The sequence below is a fragment of the Sebastes umbrosus genome, chromosome 10 (genome assembly GCF_015220745.1).
Source record: "Sebastes umbrosus isolate fSebUmb1 chromosome 10, fSebUmb1.pri, whole genome shotgun sequence".
In the NCBI taxonomy this organism is placed as follows: Eukaryota; Metazoa; Chordata; class Actinopteri; order Perciformes; family Sebastidae; genus Sebastes; species Sebastes umbrosus.
Window position 1 is genome coordinate 11,474,628 of NC_051278.1, and position 19,733 is coordinate 11,494,360.

Genomic DNA, 19,733 nt, shown 5'->3' on the forward strand with positions numbered 1-19,733 from the left:
GAAAAGTGAGATCTAGTTGGAGAAAGTCAGGGAGCAGATATCAACTGACCCCAAGTGTACACGACTTATTAGTGCACGGACAGGATTAGCTTCCTTTGTTTGTGCCGTACGTGCAAATGACAAATCAGTCGAGCGTAACTGTGAGATATGCAGATCAGAAATGGAAAAACTGACACAGACAGCACACACACATTTCTTGAGTGTCATTCAGCCACAGCGAATGACCTTGAAGTGGAACTTTCACAGTATCGAGCCGCCTCATCTGCATAAGTAATTCAAGTTGTCGCCTCACGTGCCGGTCATTGATTGTAACATGATCAGAGGGATCGGAGGTGGCTTCGGTCATCTATCGGTGCAGAAGTTTGAAACTTGCTAAGTCATTCTTTTAATGAATTGTGTTTTGTACCAGGCAACATTTCTTTAAGGATAGGTTCACAATTATTAAAGTCTGTCTGAAAAACAATATGAACCAATATATATACTGAAATGGGTTTTATTCTAATCATTCCTCCTGTTATAGCAAAGCTATTCTTCCACTGCAGCTCAAGAGGGAAACACACAGAGGACATTTCACACTAAAGACTGTAATGTGGCTTTTGTCCCCCATCACTTACACTGGAAGCGCATTAGGAAGGGATCTCTTAATGTCCAGTACGAACAAAGAGGAATTATTACAGCAAGTAAAACCTGTTTCAAAGTTCATATGGGCACCTGATAATTGTAATTTTTTGCTTTTAGACGGACTTGAAAAATTGAAAACCTATCCTTTAAAAGACAGTAAGTATAAATCATAGTACATTTAGAAAAAATATCACGATTCAGGCAAACTTTTGTTTTTAAATTGGAAAATATTCTAGCTTTTTGCAATATAACTTAACAAATATATAGGGCTGCAACCATAGACTGTATATAAGAAGTGGACGTAGTCACCGTGACGTCACCCATTGGTTTGTGGACTGCTGTTTTGAAGCCTCGAGCTAAAGAACATCATGCTGTATTGAAGAAGACTTGAAACTAGCGATGGAGACCATAAACTCATGTTTACAATGTTTACTGAGGTAATAAATCAAGTGAGAAGTAGGCTCATTTCCTCATAGACTTCTATACGATCAGACTTCTTTTTTGCAACCAGAGGAGTCGCCCCCTGCTGGCTGTTAGAAAGAATGCAAGTTTATGGCACTTCCGCATTGGCGCAACTACGATTATTATCTTTATTAATTAATCTGTCAAATATTTTATGTCAAAAATTGTGGGCCCAAGGTGACATCCTCAAACATCTTGTTTGGTCCAACCAACAGATCAAAATAATAAGAGTCACACAAAAACGTCAAACCTTCACAAATATCTGCCACTTTTGCTAAATTAAACAACTACTATATTAACCGATTATCATAATTGTTCCCAATTCATTTTCTGTCAAACAAATCAATTAAGAAACTATGTGTTTCATATATATTCTCAAAATAACCATAACGGAACACAAACTGTGCTCAGCATCATTTGCCGAGACGCTGAGCACAGTTTGTGACTGAGCACACTAGCACCTCGGAGGCAAATGTAATCAGTTGCCTCTGTGCCCAACTTTGAGCAACATCCTTGTAATTTCTTACTCGCAGGGCAAACTAGATCGTGAGGGAAGTGTTTATCTATAATAACAATCTTCAGCTCCATTTCCCCGTGCAGAGTCCCTGCCTCTCTGGCAGGGAGTGCTTCAGAGGTCTGGCTGGGCAGAGATGGGGGGGCTGATGTAAACCATCATAGCTCCACGCAGCTGTCGTACGCTCTATCATTACATTGTTTACAGCATTTGCCTTTGCGCCGCTCCACACCACTGCACCGGGCAGCAAGTCGGCCTTACCTCAGTGCAACATTTCCATTCTGCCTGAGAGGAAGTGAAAACTCTTGTGCCAGCTGGGCTTTACATCTGCTTTTAAGCCGAGCTGCCACTACCAGCGAGGCTCTGTTTACACATTTTCAAGGAAGGATAACCACAAGAATTGGCACTCTCTGCTACTTTATACTTTCTCCTCTTGTTCTTTCTGGCAAACATAACACAAGCAGCGGTTTGAGTGCGATCCTGCCGTACTCTCCTTGTGTTCAGCCTGCAAAGCCAGGTGGGATTTACCGTCAGTTTAAATCACTGGAGCACGCACAAACGGAGATGAAAAAAAAAAAAAAGTCCTGGATTTAACTGAATTTAATGCACGTGAAAGGGAAAACCGAGTTGTTAGGTGAAGAATTCAGGCTCATTTAAATAGACCTGTCTGCGACTTTATGACAATATCCGTGCAGCTCTGGGGATGTGACAGAATCAGGTTAAGAAGATAGAGGGAATAAAACATCATGTCACTTCAGCAGGGTGACTTTCATAGCGCTTCGTCTCTTCTGGTGTGAACCCACAAGCTAATGATAGAGCCCTGGGAAGGCTAATGCGGTATTATTTTATATCTCAGAAAAGAAGAGCACAAGCACTCTCTATTTGATGCCTAAAAACATCACTACAGTGCATGTTGAAAAGAAGCCCAGGCCAAAGATTAATCAACTTCAAGCACAAGACGAGTCTTATCAAAACTACATAACAACTTATATTATGAGGACTTCTCACTGTCAATTTCATCAGTGCCCTCATGTTGCGCCGTTCTTCATGAATAAGTCATCAGTCCCCCACTATTCCCCTTTGGCTTATTGCTCGTTCTGCCGCCTCCATGGCCCTGTAAAACCAACTGAAGTGTTTATGGGAGATAAGAGGCAAAGGAGGTCGCAGGCCCAATAACTCCTTTTATCACCCCACGTTCTGCAGCATAGGCCATTTTATGGGTGAATTTGCTGAAGACGAATTCTTAATTAGAGAAGTTTGTGGACCCAGCATCAGGGCCCTAATGGGGGAATAAAAGGAAACAAAAGGGCATCTGCAGGATTGCTTGTTGCCCTCCTTTGTTACTACGTCTTGTAGCAAAGATGAGAAAACAGCTTTGGTTTGTTCTCACTGCAATATCAATGAAAAGAGCCTTTCACAAATGGCTTTGCGAGGCTTGTTTGCTTAGGTGTGAATGCTGTGTTTGTCTAGACGAGCCGGAGTCCTTTCGAAATTAGTTCAGGTTATTGATTTTCTCGGGGGCTTATTAAAGGAGTCTACCTTGTCAATGGAATTACTGCCTCAGCCATTAAGGTGAGCTGATTCTATTTCCCATTATTGTAAATTCCTGCCCAAGAGACATGAATGGTTTATAGGTTAATAGGAAATGCAATGTTTTGTCCGGAGATTATTTCAGTAGTCAACAAGTTTGTCCAAATAATATAGAACTTTACTATTATTTCCTATACTTTTATAAGAATATTATACTTTGTCATTTTGTTCTGGTATCATGACAATTATGAACACGGTGGGACAGTCCGTTCTCATTCCCAGGGCGCCAAATACCAACGCTTTGTCACAGCCGTTGGTGTTCCATACCACCGCACAAGGCACCCTTTAGTGCTGGTATGAGACGTACCGGGCTTTCCATTAACTGTAATGTAAACCCATCTGTGTCAATATTAAACGCTTAGAGAAAGTGCTGTGGTGACATGGTTTAAAAGGCGGGTCCATCTGTGTTCTGTTCAGATTTCTTCAAATGGAAACACCCACTAAGCCGTTGCTAAAAGCAGTGACGCAGGTTTCCAAAGTAAGCAGATCAATAAGGTTATGAATAATGTGAAGCACTAGATGAGTCAACGTTAGCTGTGCTAAGTTTGGAAATAACTGAAAGGGTTAGTTCGGATTTTTTAAGTGGGGTTGTATAAATCATTTTTATACCCCCACATTCTGTGATGTAAAATGACTGTTTTGGGAGTTGAGTCTGGTCTTGAAGACTGCAATATAACGTCTTCAGTTACTGTCGGAACAGGCTGTCTGACGGCGAGGTAAAGCGGCTGTTGACGGGAGAAAATCACATTTTAGCCACCTAAAAAATTACTATCAGTTTAAGTCTACCCTATATTTAGAGTATTTTCACCGCTTTACCTCGCCATCAGACAGTCCTTTCCAACGGGGAACTCAAACCGTTATATCACGGTCTTCAAGACCAGACCCCTTTCACAAAAACAGTCATTGTACCTCGAGGAACAGGGGAGTTTCTGGTCTACCCGTTCATCGATCGCTTAGTTTGTTTCTGTTAATGTTTGACTTTTGGATCCAAACTAATGTGGCGTCCACAGCAGTTCATTGCTTCGCTTCTGTGCTGGTTCACTGTCTGCTTCGGGCCAACCGCCATCTAATCTACTGTATGTAACGTTAATACACTGACTATCAGGCTGTATATATACTGTATATGCAGCAGCGTCATCATGCAGAAACCTACGTCAGGTCACGTGGGAAAACGTTTTTTAAAAGGGCTTGGGAAAATAGCATTTTGACACTAAAACATAAATTCACAACATAAAGCATGTGTTTACTGCGAACGAAAAGTGACGTCGAGGTGTCTGACAAAGCGTCAGTATGTGGCGAGTTGGGGGATGAGAACGTGTTGGGTAGGATGGAAGCTCAAATGTTAATCAGCCAACTTGGCAGACATGTTTCACCAGACCAGACCAGATAATGACTAGGATCCTGTGTTCCCAGTCGCCTGCATATTAACTGAGAAAAAAGGCAAAAATTAATTACTCATTTTCCCAGACGGGGGGGAAGAGGGATATCGTCCTTGATTTCATTATTTTAAAACTCCATAATTATCTCAATTCCATAGCAACAATGATGTAAGGGTAGATGTATATGAGTTTTCTCCAGCAGGCTCCTCATAGCAAAAGCAGGTAACTTGGGACTGAGCACACTTTAACTTGGCGAGAAAATGTGGGTGACCCTCTCAACCTAATTCTACTTAAAAGCATGTCAAGTTTCTGAGGTAAGTGCAAAAGATTCAACAACTAAATTTAGCAAACAGTAGAACAATAGGACATCAGTGGAGAAGTGAGATGCCATCCTTCCCTTCCTTGCTAATCAACCCCTGCTGTAAAGCCTAGATTAACCATCTCTCACTTCATTTAGATAGAGGATTGTTTTGGGGTTTGCCTGATTATATCGGTCTCGAGCACACGCCACGCTTCTATTGGTATTTAACAAAGATTAGCTTTAAATTGATGATTAACCTTTGTAATCCTGCGTGCATATTGAAAATGGCTTGCTTGTCTTTACCACAGCAACACAAAAGAGAAGCCGCATTATCGTTCGGGGGAAAATTGAGGCTCGGAAAGCAAATGAGGCGGCGTTATCTGCCTGGTGCTTGGCTGGATAATGAAGACGAATCTGCAGACTAGAGAGCCATCTCATAATGAATCCGAACAGATGAATTCTTTAGCGTTGTTAGCGTGCATCTTTTCATAAAACTTCACTGTGACCCTGACAAGCTAGTGCCGCCCTTATCTTGCAAAGAAGCAGCATTTACTTGTGGGAATGAGTGGTTGTCATTGTTTAGATGGCTGTATTAGGGAGTAATCAGACATTAAATGAGTAATTTCTCCGTATTTAACTCCAACTGGGGAGGTAATAGTTTAATTTGCTGGGCAATGAGTTTTCCCATGTGGGACGCTCCTTGCATTAAATCACAGGCGGATGCAACTGCATCTGTTGCTCTGGAAATCACCAATATACACATACGGCTGCACAAACTTCTCTGAGCAGAATACGATTCAAAGTACCTCTCTAGTGACTTCACCTATTTGAGGGGGGAAAAAAATCAAACACAGCTTACAGAATACCAGCGGCTTAGAGAGCGAATAACAACTGATTTCTTGCATTTGACACAAACACAGCAATACATCCCCAACTTATATCATCTGCTGCACACTGAACCTCAGGAACTGGGACTGGTGGATCTATATAGTATATAGTCAGGCTGTTCTCATACACTGTTTGTAGCTATACCTACAAAAAGTAATGCACTGTAATTTGTATATATCCCACGAAATCAATTTGTATGTATGTAATCCACTTAAAAGTGAACTAGGAAGTATAAAGAGCGACAAACGCCATGTAGGGATGAGGTCAAGGTGGATGGATCGGTCAAAAAACACCAGACTTTTGCCCAGGAGACCGGTGTTCATACCCCGTGTGAAACTAGAAGTAAACGTTGATTTAGTTAACATGTAACTTCCGTACTTAAGTTATTTTAACCCAAACCACGACATTGTCTTAAACCTAACTAAGTAGTTTTGTTGCCAAAACCTAATCGAATTGTTTCCTGTGAAGACTGAAGTTTATTTTGAAAAGACTGGAGCAGAAAATTGACATGTGCGTCAGGTGTTGCTGGATATTCGTAGGAAAACGCACGAAAAATTAGGAATAACTTTTTGTAAGAAATCATACGAACCGTTGTATGAGGATATGTTGATATAGAAAATAATATTGCACTTAAATTTGAAGTCAGTGGAAGCTTTTTATGGTGGTTTAAAGTGCTCAAAAATATCTATATTTGATTTGATTTGATTTATTATTCATTCCATAAAATGTCAGAAAGTAGTGAGAAATGCCCATCATAATTACCTAAAACCCAATAATATTACATTTATTACTATATAAGACTCAAGCAAAGATTCCTGCCTGAAAGTGACAAATAATAAACTATTAAAATTGTTGCCGATTCATTTTCTGCCCATCAACGATTAATCGATTAGTTGTCAACTATTAAATTTATCTGCAACTATTTTGATAAGTGATTAATTGGTTTGAGTCGTTTTTTAAGGGAAAAAAAACAATTTTCTGATTGCAGCTTCTTAAATGTGAATATTTTCTGGTTTCTTTACTTCTCTATGACAGTAAACTGAATGTTTGAGGACGTCATCTTGAGCTTTGGGAAACACTGATCAACATTTTTCACCATTTTCTGACATTTTATAGACCAAAAAAACAATCGATTAATCAAGAATTTAATTGACACATTATTCGAAAATGAAAATGATAGTAAGTTGCAGCCCTAAATCAATTGATAAAACAACTAATCATTTCAGCTCTAAATATATTTCATATAAGAATGTGAGCTTTTACGTACATATAACCTTTTACTCTCGTCAGCGTCCCTTCAAAGTAGGGCCGTAAGAAAATCAAATATCACAATATTTTTGGCCAAATACCTCGATATCGATATTATGACGATATTGTAGGGTTCACCATTTGTGCTATCACAAAATATTTACACAATGAGATTTTTGATAAATAATCATCAGTAATGTGGATATTATTACTAAGTATGAAAGGCAAATAATAGAAGTTAAAACAGTCCGGTAAGTTCAGAAAATTACAGCACTTTATTGTAATGCAGCCTTTAAAACCAGGAAACAACAGCACTTATACCATATCACGATATCCAAAATCTAAGACGATATCTAGTCTCATGTCACAATATCAATGTAAAATCAATACATTGCCCAGCCCTACTTCAAAGTTACAACCCTGAAAACTGGAGCTCACTTTCACTGCTATGGCGGACAACGGCCAAAACCACCTTCTCTGTACTTTTACATATAGTGATGAAATGAGGATTATTCCTTGAAACCTCGGGAAGCTGACATCAAATGCCATCCCTAATCCCCACTGTGCTCCGGCCAACACCTTGTAATCCTACTGCAGTTTATTAAGGGGATGTGATGTAATGAGGAAGCCGAGAGATGAAAAGTCATTTTGAAGGTGAGGGGCAAAATCTGTCCCAATTTTATTGGGCCGAGCTCTGCCCGAGTCATCCTGTTAACTGGGACCGTTTTTATCACACACTCACTCTTTGAACCAACAAAACGATCTTATCAAATATGAAATAGAGGAGATAGAATGTAAAAACTACTACTCCCTATGTGATACTCAAATATGAGCCCCAGTAGATGAAGTATTTCCAATAATGGAATATGCATACACACATGAATTGATCATGTGTTTTGCATGTATGCCTGAAATATTTACTTGACACTAAAACGAACGCTAGTACATTAATACTGGAGCACACATTTGAACAAAATGCAAATGAATCATCCTCTTTTACTTCAACATACTGGTAACAACCGAGAGGAAAAACCTTTTAGCTTTTTAAATACAAATCTGTGCTGTGTATTTATTTACTGTCATTAGCTTAAATCCCAATTAGGAGATAATGTGGCTTTCTGGGCTTGTTTGCATAGATGATAAAAAAAAAAAACTAAAAGCAAATATGAAATAGTCATCATTATCCTCTTACACCCAAATTATCGCTGCTCATAATTATTAACTGGTCAAACAATAAACGCTCAATGCTAAACATGCTGAACATCTGCTGCACACACATACTGTAAAACAAATGTTATAATTACAAGATTAGAGTAAACAAATATACTATCGACTGGAATATACAAATCTGAACATGGAGGAATCTAAAGGAATCTGAATGTCTCCGATATCTGAAGGAGCTTCAAATTATGGTTTCATTAACAGATCCAAGCTGATTATATCTTTATATCCCCAGATAATAATACTACACACTGTCACAAACACTTCCGCAGTGGAGACTATATGGTATACAAATAAAAACATTTATCAGTTATTAAAAATCGGTGATATTGGAATTTAGATAAAAGGTTTCGGTGCGTAACATTTTTTGTTGGATGACAGATTAATAAAACGCTTACGAAAAATACAGATTAAGTGTGCAAAGCCCTTAAGGGCATCAAAAGTAGGGGGGTAGGGAGTGAGGAAGTGGCCATTTGGCCCCCCTACTTTACGCCCCTGGCCCAATTTGGCATCGTGGCTGGTGTAATCCCATTGCAAGATGGTCTCCATTATATTCTATTTTCTAAACACACAATCATTCTATGGCATTACATCCTTGCTTGTGAGTGCTGTTTTAATGCCGACTACGACCACTACTACTTTTAACATACACATAGCTCAGTAACAATGCTTTGTGTCAGCTCCGAACCTTTAAGCCAAAAAAAAAGGAAGAAAATCTAAAACAGAGGAATAGCATATTTCAAAGTTCAGTTTCAAGTTTCAGATAAGTGGTATTCCCCTGAGATGAGAAAAAGGAGAGGAGCTCGCCTGGGCGTTCTCCCTCCCAGAAACCAAGATGAACAGTCTCATTCAGCACCGCGGACAGCTCGCTGCACAGCCTCAAGAGACGGCTGCTAAACCCTCCGACAGCCAGCATGACTGAGACATCATTAACACTGGTCAGATAGCTATCTCTGGAGACTACTCTGGGCCTAGCACTTGAGTGAGTCCCTGTTAAATGCTTACTTACTGTTAACACTATATCTATTTGTAAAAAGACCTCTTGGTAGTCAGTTTTCTACTTCAACATATTTGTGTTGAAAGCTGAACCAGGGCTACAGATTGTGATCTGAAGGACACTGTAAGGTCATTATTTTCATCTCCTCTGTGCTTAACTCATAAAAAGCAGAGATTATCTGCGCTGCTGATGTTAGGTGTGTGACCTTCCCACAATAAATGTCTCTAAAGATCACATTTCATATTTAGACAAACCCAGATCTTCGCCTTTTGGAAACAAATGTCAAACGCAGCTTCTGGTGGTGGCAAGAGCGCGAGCCACGAGGACCAACCAACGCTTGACATTTTGTTCTCATGAGTATTCATTTGTTCCTTTAGAATTACTACCAGTGATGTGTAAAGAAAAAGGGAAAGCAGACAAAGGAGACAAATGGATTCAGCTTGCCTGGTAGCGTAAAGCTGAATTTAACATCGCCCTACCTGTAGTTCTTTTTCCAAAATGACTGACAAACACTTGATCTTTTTTTAATGAGGATGCAGCAGTTGATCTGAGTCCTTTCAATATGCAACATTCATAAAGCTGCTCCTCCACGCGAATGCCTTGTTCCAGTGAAATCATTTCATTAAAATGTTGCTAAAATATTCAGCTCTCAGGCCATCAGACAGATGAGGAACATATTTCAATATTTCACAAACAGAAACCAGTGGAAATCTCACTATCTGTTACTCACCAAAAAAAAAAAAAAAGCGCTTACACCCACACAAAATAAATTGATACATATGGCGGAGCAGAGGAATCTGAATCAAAACAAATCTCACTCCACATGACGGGGTCGCGATCCCTCCGAAGCGACAGATACCATTAATCTGACAAACATGACAAGACGTGGGTGTGATCTCAAAAACATATGGATGTATGACACTAAAATAATGAGGGATGTGGCTGACAGGTGCCTGCTCATGTGAGGCGAGCGGAGAACAAAGGTAATGAATAAATAACTCGGCTCCGTCATCAAGCTGAATGATGAATCTACTCCGTAACACTTGGCGGTGGATGATGGCTGCGTCAGGCTTTCTTGAACCTCTTGATGAAAGAGTGGCCCGTGAAATGTGTTCACGAGAATGTCTCGGCGCCCTCCTCTTTCACCCACGGCCCCATTATTTCCGAACGGCAGTAAATTAAGCAAAGGGAAAAGCCCGTTGTGTGATTCTGTCTTCGGATTCTGACTGCCTTTTAATAAGGCTGGGTTCAGAGGCTTTTGATGATGAAGACGCAGCTCCCAAGTGCCCGCCATTGACAGCCACGATGCTGCTTTTTAATATAACGCTGTTGGGTGCACAAGTAGGGGATCAGCCCCTGAGATGTGGCGTACAGCATATGGACCAAGGTGGCTCTTTGCTCCATGGATCGCTGCCTGCTGCACGCTCATGAATTATGGAATTCGGCACAAATATGCAAATCTGGGCATTAGCCTAGTTATGCCCCTGTACTGTAAGTTACAGTGACTTATCTATTATGTATGAACCGAGGATGGGAGTGAAGAGGTCCTGGCAGCCGGCAGCTTCATGGCCCCCTCTCTCAGTCGCTCACTTTCACATCATAAAAAAGCATGAATAGCACGGGAGGTTGCTCCAAAATGCTTGCTTTCTGCCACTCCACATCGCCGAAGACTTGGGCGCATTAGAGCTTGCTTCCATGCTCGACTGCCAAGCTACTTAAAATAACAATGGCTTCAACAGGATTTGGAGGCCCGGAAGATACGTAGGGGGAATAAGCATGAAGTTGTTGCTAATCCTCCAATTTCCCCCCACAAGGCTGATATGAAATGCTAGTCTGATCAGTAATCAGTCCACAGGGGAGGCAGACGGGAGATCCAGCCAGCTCTACAGGCACACACAAACATCAGTATGACATTACCATCATAATGCTGGATGAGTGATTGTACTCGGGTAACCTAATCACAGCGGTGTAAATATCCAAAAATCAAGGCGTGCGAATCCTCAGTTTTGAACTCGTGCACATATTCTGCTCAGGCCGAGAGCATAATGAGTACGTCCCGGTGCTCCGAGACGAACAGAGCGATCATTAGCTCGGATCAAAGTCAATCATCAAGTGCACGACAGCTGACGACTTTTATTTAACAAGGTGCCCAGGAAATAATGATACATGGTCCTGGTGAACCCAGTTGCTATGGGAACAAGAGGAAGCCACTCCTTTCACAGTGTCCCATAGGCAGCATTTATTAAAGTTGAACTGAAAGTTGAAATCTCCTCACTTTTCGTGTCAGGAAATAAGTTAGTAAAACTTTAGTTGTATAGCACTTTTAAAAACACACAAATAAAACATTGAACCAAGAGACAGACCAAACTAAAACGAACAACTTATATGTGGATGAGATCTATAAAGAAAAGGTTTGCCAACCGTTTAAAGCAATTCAGCAGCTCTGATAGATTGAGGGAGGTGACTCCAGAGGGTTGGGGCTAAGACAGGAAAGGCCCAATCACCTTTTGTTTTGCAGTTGGAGCAGGGGATGTATACAAGGCCAAGATTTTAGGATCTGAGTGGTCGAGAGGTCGAGTAAGGAACAAGGAGGTCAGAAATGTAACTGGGGGCGAGGTCATGCAGTGCTTTGCATGTAATTAACGAGATCTTATAGTTTATTCTGAATTTCACAGGAAGCCAATGGAAGGATGCCAGAACAGGGTTAATGTGAGACCAACGTCTAGTTCTAGTTATCAACCTGGCAGCTTCATTTTGAACCAACTGTAAGCGATTTAAAGCAGTTTGACTCAGGCACGTATAGAGAGAATTATAAAAATCTAGACGGAAGAAAATGAAAGTGTAAATTAATAGTTTTTTTGCGATAAATATAAACTAAAATGATACTGCAGCTATTGTGCACAATTAAGCCTACCTTTTTTTGTTTCGAAAGAAGATAAAACCTTTTTATTGGGGGGGCTGGATTTTGAAGAAGCAGCGTTGCTACGCGATGCGCAAACATAAAGAGTGCAAATATCATTGGTTATGTATCATTAGTGATTTAAGATGTCTGTATTCAACATTCAACATTTGGGAAGACTCATCGTGTTGTTAAGTTTGTATTCTACTCCCAAAGTGAAAGCTAGCGAGATCAGCTGACTAGCTTCCACTCCGAAAAGTAGAAACTAGTCAGGCTAGCTTGCTGCTAGACATTACTCTTCGCTCATGTTATTTCAACACCCTCCCAACACTCAATGCTGTGTTTGTCTCACCTTACGCAAAGGAATTAGGCTAGCCAGCATTAGCCGTTTTTCAGTGACTGCAACTTTTTCTATGACACGACTGTGTTAATGCGTGGAGTACCGGTGAAACTACGGATCACAGGTACTACGAAGCACCAACGGGCCTTTGGGTCTGGTGGAATTACAGCAATATTACACACTATTTTTAGTGCCCGCCCACACAGATATTGCACCAATCAAATTACAGCACCGACAATGTCAGCTGGAAACAAAAATCCATGACCCCTGGAGAACACAAATGTAGAGGGCGCTATCACCGTCTGTTGCCTTTCTATCAGCTCGAACCAGTCTGGTCATTCTCCTCTGACCTCTGCCATCAACAAGGCATTTTATCCTAAAGAACTGACTCTTCATGGATATATTCTCTTTTTCGGACCATCTTCTGTATGAACTCCCTGTAGATCAGCAGGCTCTGAAACACTCAAACTAGTCTGTCTGGCACCAACAACCATGCCACGTTCAAAGTCACTTTAATCAGCTTTCTGATGCTTGGTTTGAACTCCAGCAGACCGCTTTGACCATGTCTACATACCTAAAGTCATTGAGTTTGATAGGTATTTGAGTTCATGAGCAGCTGAACAGGTGTACAATGTCCGGTGAGTCTTTAGTTACAGTTGAACTTTAATACAGAAATGAAGGCCTTCAGATTTCTTCGAGCAGATTTTACAGCAGAAAGCTCCCTTTCATGAGAGATCTTTTATCTCCTAAGGGAGAATCAAGCAACCCACCAACCACTAAAAGAGAAAAAGTAAATTCAAATAAATTAAATCAGATCCCCCTGTATGCCTCAGCTAACAGATTTCATCCTTTAATTCAACCGACATAACCTCATTAAATTTCTTGTTATTTGCTATTGCTCTCGATTAGGAAAACTTTTATTGTTCTTCTCTTCCACCCCCCTCGTTGCTCAAGTGGAGCCAACTGGATGAACTCCATCAACAAAACATAATAACAGGAAATTGTACACAAGATTCAGTTTATCCCCTCCTCCTCCTCCTCTTTCTATCCTTCCCACATGAAACTCTCCTGACATTATGGTGTAACATCCACTGACCCTGTATATTTGCCCAGTCATAAATCACTGAGATGCCTTGACTTTTCTTTGGGGATTTAGAAATCATAACGCCTCCCTGGACCACCATCGCCTTTACAGCAGACTCATAAACACTTTCAGAAGAATCCCGCAGACCATCCAGCTCGCTGCCTTTTATCTAACTTCACCATTACTCACACAGTTTTGTTCCAGGACAAGAGAACGCAAACAAAATATCTGTCCCAGTTTAGACACAAATAAAAAAGTCGCCCCATTCACGGTGATTAGTCGGGTATGAAAATAACGAGGGTGACCTTTTGCCCTTTATTGTCAGTCTGTATCCCACTTTTCTCACCAATTTAATTTCTCACTACAGGACTTGCCTTTCAGTTATCATTTCTATGGCAGTCGTTGTGTTCCATTTATTATAGTTGAGCGTTTTAACACATCCACCCTTTGACTAAGATTTGTGCTAACATTTTTGTTTAGCACAGATCTTTATTTTTGAATTTGCATTTATCACAGTCCCTGTAACATCCAACATCATAGCACTTAGATAGGGCTGTCAAATTAACGCAAATCCGTGTTAACGCCACTAATTTCGTTAACACATTAACGCAACTTGCAATTTTTAGGTTGTAGCGGGCTCAAGCTATGATACTGGTATCATATGAAACTAGAAAACCTAAATAATCCATTGGTACTAACCATGTCATACTAGCTTGTCGAGAAGGAGGTTAAATAACGCTCCAAACTTATGCTAAATTTTGGCGAAGAAAAACTGTCATGACCATTTTCAAAGGGGTCCCTTGACCTCTGACCTCAAGATCAGTGAATGTAAATGGGTTCTATGGGTAAGTCATAGTCAAGTCAGCACACTGACACACTGACAGCTGTTGTTGCCTGTTGGGCTGCAGTTTGCCATGTTATGATTTGAGCATATTTGTTATGCTAATTGCAGTACCTGTGAGGGTTTCTGGACAATATTTGTCATTGTTTTGTGTTGTTAATTGATTTCCAGTAATAGAAATATACATAGATTTGCATAAAGCAAGCATATTTTTCTATTCCCATGTTGATAAGAGTATTAAATACTTGACAAATCTCCCTTTAAGGTACATTTTAAACAGATAAATGTGTGATTAATTTGCGATTAATCGCGATTAACTATGGACAATCATGCAATTAATTGTGATTAAATATTCTAATCGATTAACAGCCCTACTATTAATTAAAAAACGATAGTGTTTCTGAGAATCAATACACAATCAAAAAACAATATCGCAATATTTCCATTTGTTTTATATATTTTCTTACATTTTCTTGTGTGTTACTCTTTAACATTCACGCAGCACATCTAAGTGTAATGAGAAATCTGCACCTATATAGTAATTATAACACCCTCACCTTCACTTTCAGCAGCATGGTTGCTAAGTGCTGCTATAAGACTGTAAAAGAATGGATCCTATTTTAAATACCAACCAATTAAAGCCCACTTTTGACGCTGCTGCTGAGAAACGGCGTGTTTCATTTGAATTTCATCAGAGAACTTATTCCAGTCAAACACCCAAGGGCGAAATCTTCAGTCAGATGTGGGGGGAGGGTGGGGGCAACTAGGGTTTAAGGGGGTTTAGGAAGAACCCTAAAACACACACACACACGTCAAAATCCTAATGCGTATCTAAACTGATTGGCTCCAGACTGCTATTATGTTGGCTAGGAGACTCCTCGTCCAGCAATGGAAGTCTGCTCATGCACCATCAATCACAGACTGCCAAGGTGGCGGCATATAAACGGGTATCCTTCTCTCTGCTGGGCAGGATAGAAAGGTATCACTTGAAATGGGAAAGATTTCTAATGGCTCTTAAAGACAAACGCATGGCTTAGCTCCCTTCCAGATACGCACACACACACATCCATGCAATTGCTCACTTGGGATCCCCACTACAACACAGCTTCTTTTCTACTTTTATTTTAATGTTTCTTTTTACTGATTAATGCCTCTATTTTAAGTTATGTATATATTGTTGTTTACTTCTTGTTGTATGTCTGTGTGTGTGTATTTCTATGTCTCTTAAATTCAATAAAATGCCAATCGCAAAAAAATAATGTGCACACACCTGCCGCACAGTATGATTATCATTATTTCTCTCTATTTGTATTAACTCTTCAACCTGCAGCTACATGTTGGATAGGAATGCACCAGATCGGATATTTGGCCGATACTGACTCAAATAGCTGGATTGGATATCGGTGACCATTTATTTACCATATACATTATAAACTGGAATTTTTATTCCTGTTTAAGTATTTTGCATTAAATGTATTATTTAATTTATTATTTATTGATTTATTATTAATTATTTATTTTATTATTATTATTAATAATGTATTTATTTGTTACATTTTGTTTTACAAAGTTAAGAAAGCAATGTTTAAGACGAGCCTGATGTTGTCTTGCACATAAAAGACTGATCCCAGTCACTTCCACAAAGAGAGGCACACAGCTTATTAATTATACACTTGTATCGGATCGGTTCTCGGTATCACTGTCGGTATCGAGACCGAAAAAAGTTGGATCTGTGCATCCCTAATGTTGGATGTTCAAACACACAGTTGCTGGTTGAAATCCAGTGTGTTCTGGAGTCAGTTTAATGCTGAGTATTGAGGGGAGGACATTTAGATTTCTATCAGCTTCTGGAGGCATTTGATGACATTACAAACATTGAGGAGAAACAAATGTCTATTTTTCATATATTTGTTTTATGCCTTTGAGAAATGCTGCAGCTAGAAGCAGCAGGCAGCTCACATAAGCCAACACCCACATGCTCATAATTAAAGGTGAATTGCACAGCCTGTGCCAATTTGCATCCTGTGACGTTGGTACACGGCTGCTGGAATTTCAGCAGGCAGGTCGGATAGCAGACACAGGAGATGTGATGCTACAATCCAGGCGTTACATTTCACCATGCAGGAACAAGGAAGGTGGCAATTAGTTGCATTTGTCTGCCCTTTGACTTGAGCTTAATTAATCAAGATATAGTATGACACCTTTCAGTTATGAAGCACTAAAAGCAGAACTTGTGTCTTGTTTGAGCTTAAATCTAATTTACACTTAACTTAACACATTTCAGCTCAAAACTTTTAATGCATTAAAAAAATGTGAAGTTGATTTTTACATGGCATATAACCCACACAGGATCTAATGATGATGGCTCTCTTGGGGAGCTTATACCGCTCATTTATTTGGATGTAGCATTTTAATTAGTTAGATCAATACTCTATTATACAGGATTTAAATGTGATCTGCAGGGAGACTCATTTTACATGAATGAATGATCATGTTTTTAAAAATGCACAGAGACTCAGCTTGCAGCAAGGCGATACTGGATTTATTCTAGCTTAATAATTGATAAATTAATAAAAAAAAAAGCATAAAACATCCTTTTTGTCAGACGCAGGAGATTCAAGTGTTGCATTAAAGCAGTGTGTGTCGGTGGATTTCACACAGAAAGTAATGTGGAGAAAAGGGAAATGTGGTTACCTCGCACGGGGGATTCTGGGAGGATCTCTCTGGTTTTGGGTTGAGGGTTGATCTCTCAGGAGGAGCGGAGGAAGATGAGGAGGATGGTGATGATGAAGAAGATGCTGAACCACGGAGCGCACTTTTGCGCACTGCCGCTCCACATAGAAGAAGAAAAGAAGCGTCCGTCTCTCCTCTCGGCCACTCTCATCACTGAGTCATCTGAAAAGCAGCAGACACCATGAGGATAATAACTCGACTCCGTCTCCGGCTCACGCAGACGAGCCTGTGTCTGAGCTGTGCTGTGTAGAGTTGTGTCCAAGCCGCTGCTTTGCGTAGCAGACAGGAGAGGAGAGGAGAGGAGAGGAGGAGGAGGAGGAGGTGGGAGGAGCTCGTCTGCCGTCAGATGATCAGGACCAAGGTGCTCCTCTTCCTCTCTCCCTCTCCACAGCCTCCTCAGCAGAGCTAAGGTTCACACTTTAACACAATAATCCAGATCTAATCATGTGCTTTCATCACTTACTGTCACTTATATACCTGCATGGGTACATTATGTTGGTGTATTAGTGTTGTGCCATGTGTGCAGCCTGCAGGTGATTTAGCCATTATTTAAGCCTCTTAAAGTCCAATATTATGCAAATTTTCAGGTTCATACTTGTATTTTGTGTTTCTATTAGAACATGTTTACATGCTGTAATGTTTTAAAAAAAACTTTATTTTCCTCATACTGTCAGTCTGAATATGCCTGTATTTACCCTCTGTCTGAAACGCTCCGTTTTAGCACATTTTGATGGAATTGCAACAGCTTGGGTCCATGTGTACTTCCTGTCAGCTGATGACATTCACATACACTGCAACCAGGAATAAACCTGGGACACATTTAGAATGTTTACGTTTAAAATTGTGTCAATGGTGTAAATATTGTATATTCGTGACATCACGAATGGGCAGAAATCCTGACAGCTTGTTTCAAATGCAGAGTTTCTGAATACGGGCTGTTTGTATTTCTCCCTGGATTGAGCGTTTAGATACTTTCACAGTATTTATACAGGACTTAAGCCTGCTTTATAATAAAAAAACATGAAAATTTCACTTTTTTATAATATGGGACCTTTAAGCTATATTAACTTATTTGTTGATTTCATTTATTATTACTCTCGTATTTTTGTACTATTATTGTTTTTTTATTTTATTTTTTTTTATTTTTTGTTATGTGTTTTTTTCTGCTTTTTTTTTTTTTTTAACTCTACTCTTTCTTTTTGTCATTATTATTATTATTATTGTTATTTCTTTTCTTGGTTTTGTTTTGGTTTTGAATGTTGAGGTTGTTTTCTCTATAGTGTACTTGATGGGTTTGTCTGTAAGCTCATCTACTTAAAAGTTGGTTTTATAAGCTGTTGTAATTACAAACAGTGGATTGCATATATGAAAACAGCCTTGAAAAAAGGGAACAAATAAAGTATAAAAAAAAAAAGAAAACTGGATGTGCTGTATATACTGTATACATAATGTCTAATGAATGACTAACAAGTGGATGTGACATAAACGGTGATATTTAATCTATAATGTGTTATATGACTGTATATTGTATTAACACCATGGAGAAATCAGACATCCACTTCAGCTCCAGACGCACTGTGAACTGTCTGCAGAGAAGCAGAGCATGCCAAGGTCATAGCATCACCACCACTAAGTATCACTCCATCCACTATAAGTTATTGTAGAAATATTATAGCATATGTAACAAACACTGATGCCATATAGGAAATTATCCTTAATCCTACCAACATGGGGTCTCTGCAGACTCAAGAGGTTTACTTTTTGTCATATCACACAGGTGCTTTTTTCTATAATTTTTTATAGAATATTTTTTTTCATGACTTTATTTGTCCCTATAATGACTTCACATCATAGTTTTATGTTTCTGTTATAATTTGTGCAGAAAATTACCCAAAAGTAGACCAATGTATACCCCAGTCAAAACCGGCCAATTCAGCCTATGCAGTTTTAATTTATGGAACTATTTATCAATTTCATGTTTGCCATGGGGCAACAAAAAGTGGTGACTCCCTACCTTTGAAGCAGTCATAAAGTCCAAATATGTGTTGATTCCTCGATTCTTTATAATCCTTTAGTCCATAAGGGTCCAAAGATTAAAATAATCAAAAGGGTTTTCCATCAAATTAATCCAAGTTGTGAATAATGTCATGTGAAGTCCATTGCTAACTGCGAACACCGCACTTAAACGGATGTAAACCTATCTTGTCTTCTTCCTACATCGTGTTGTTGGGTATGTTTGTTTCGCTTACCTTGCTGGCTACAATATAAAAGTGTGCCCACCTTTTTCTGTTTAGTTTTCACACCAGGACAGCCCGGAAAGTACAGCAAGCGCTCCCAGTTTGGAAGGCCAATATAGGCTGTGTCAGGTAGCCAAAGAGTAAAGAAGCAAAGAGACGAAGCTCTGGTGTTTTTTTGACAACAGCTGCTTCCTCCATTTTGGAATGAAACGCTTATTATTATATCTATAATATTTTATTGTTCAACACAGGCCATTTTGGTAAAATATGACAATAGAATATAATTAATTTAGTTTTACATTTTTGTACAGCACTTGTACGTGGACGTTTTACTGGCGTCCGGTAGTCCCTTTCAGTCCAAAATGGCAGAAGTGTAGC

General features: G+C 39.6%; 1 protein-coding gene across 1 annotated transcript in view; it reads right to left on the reverse strand.

Annotated features, from left to right (window-relative positions):
* Positions 1–19,301, reverse strand: part of hs3st1l1 (heparan sulfate (glucosamine) 3-O-sulfotransferase 1-like1) — a 36,341-nt gene extending 17,040 nt beyond the window's left edge. Inside the window, exons 1-2 of the mRNA XM_037783309.1 lie at positions 19,133–19,301; positions 17,080–17,280 (exon numbers count right to left, since the gene is read on the reverse strand). The gene's annotated coding sequence lies outside the window, so the exon portion shown is untranslated. The remainder of the gene's footprint in view (positions 1–17,079; positions 17,281–19,132) is intronic.
* Between the last annotated feature and the right edge of the window lie 432 nt (positions 19,302–19,733).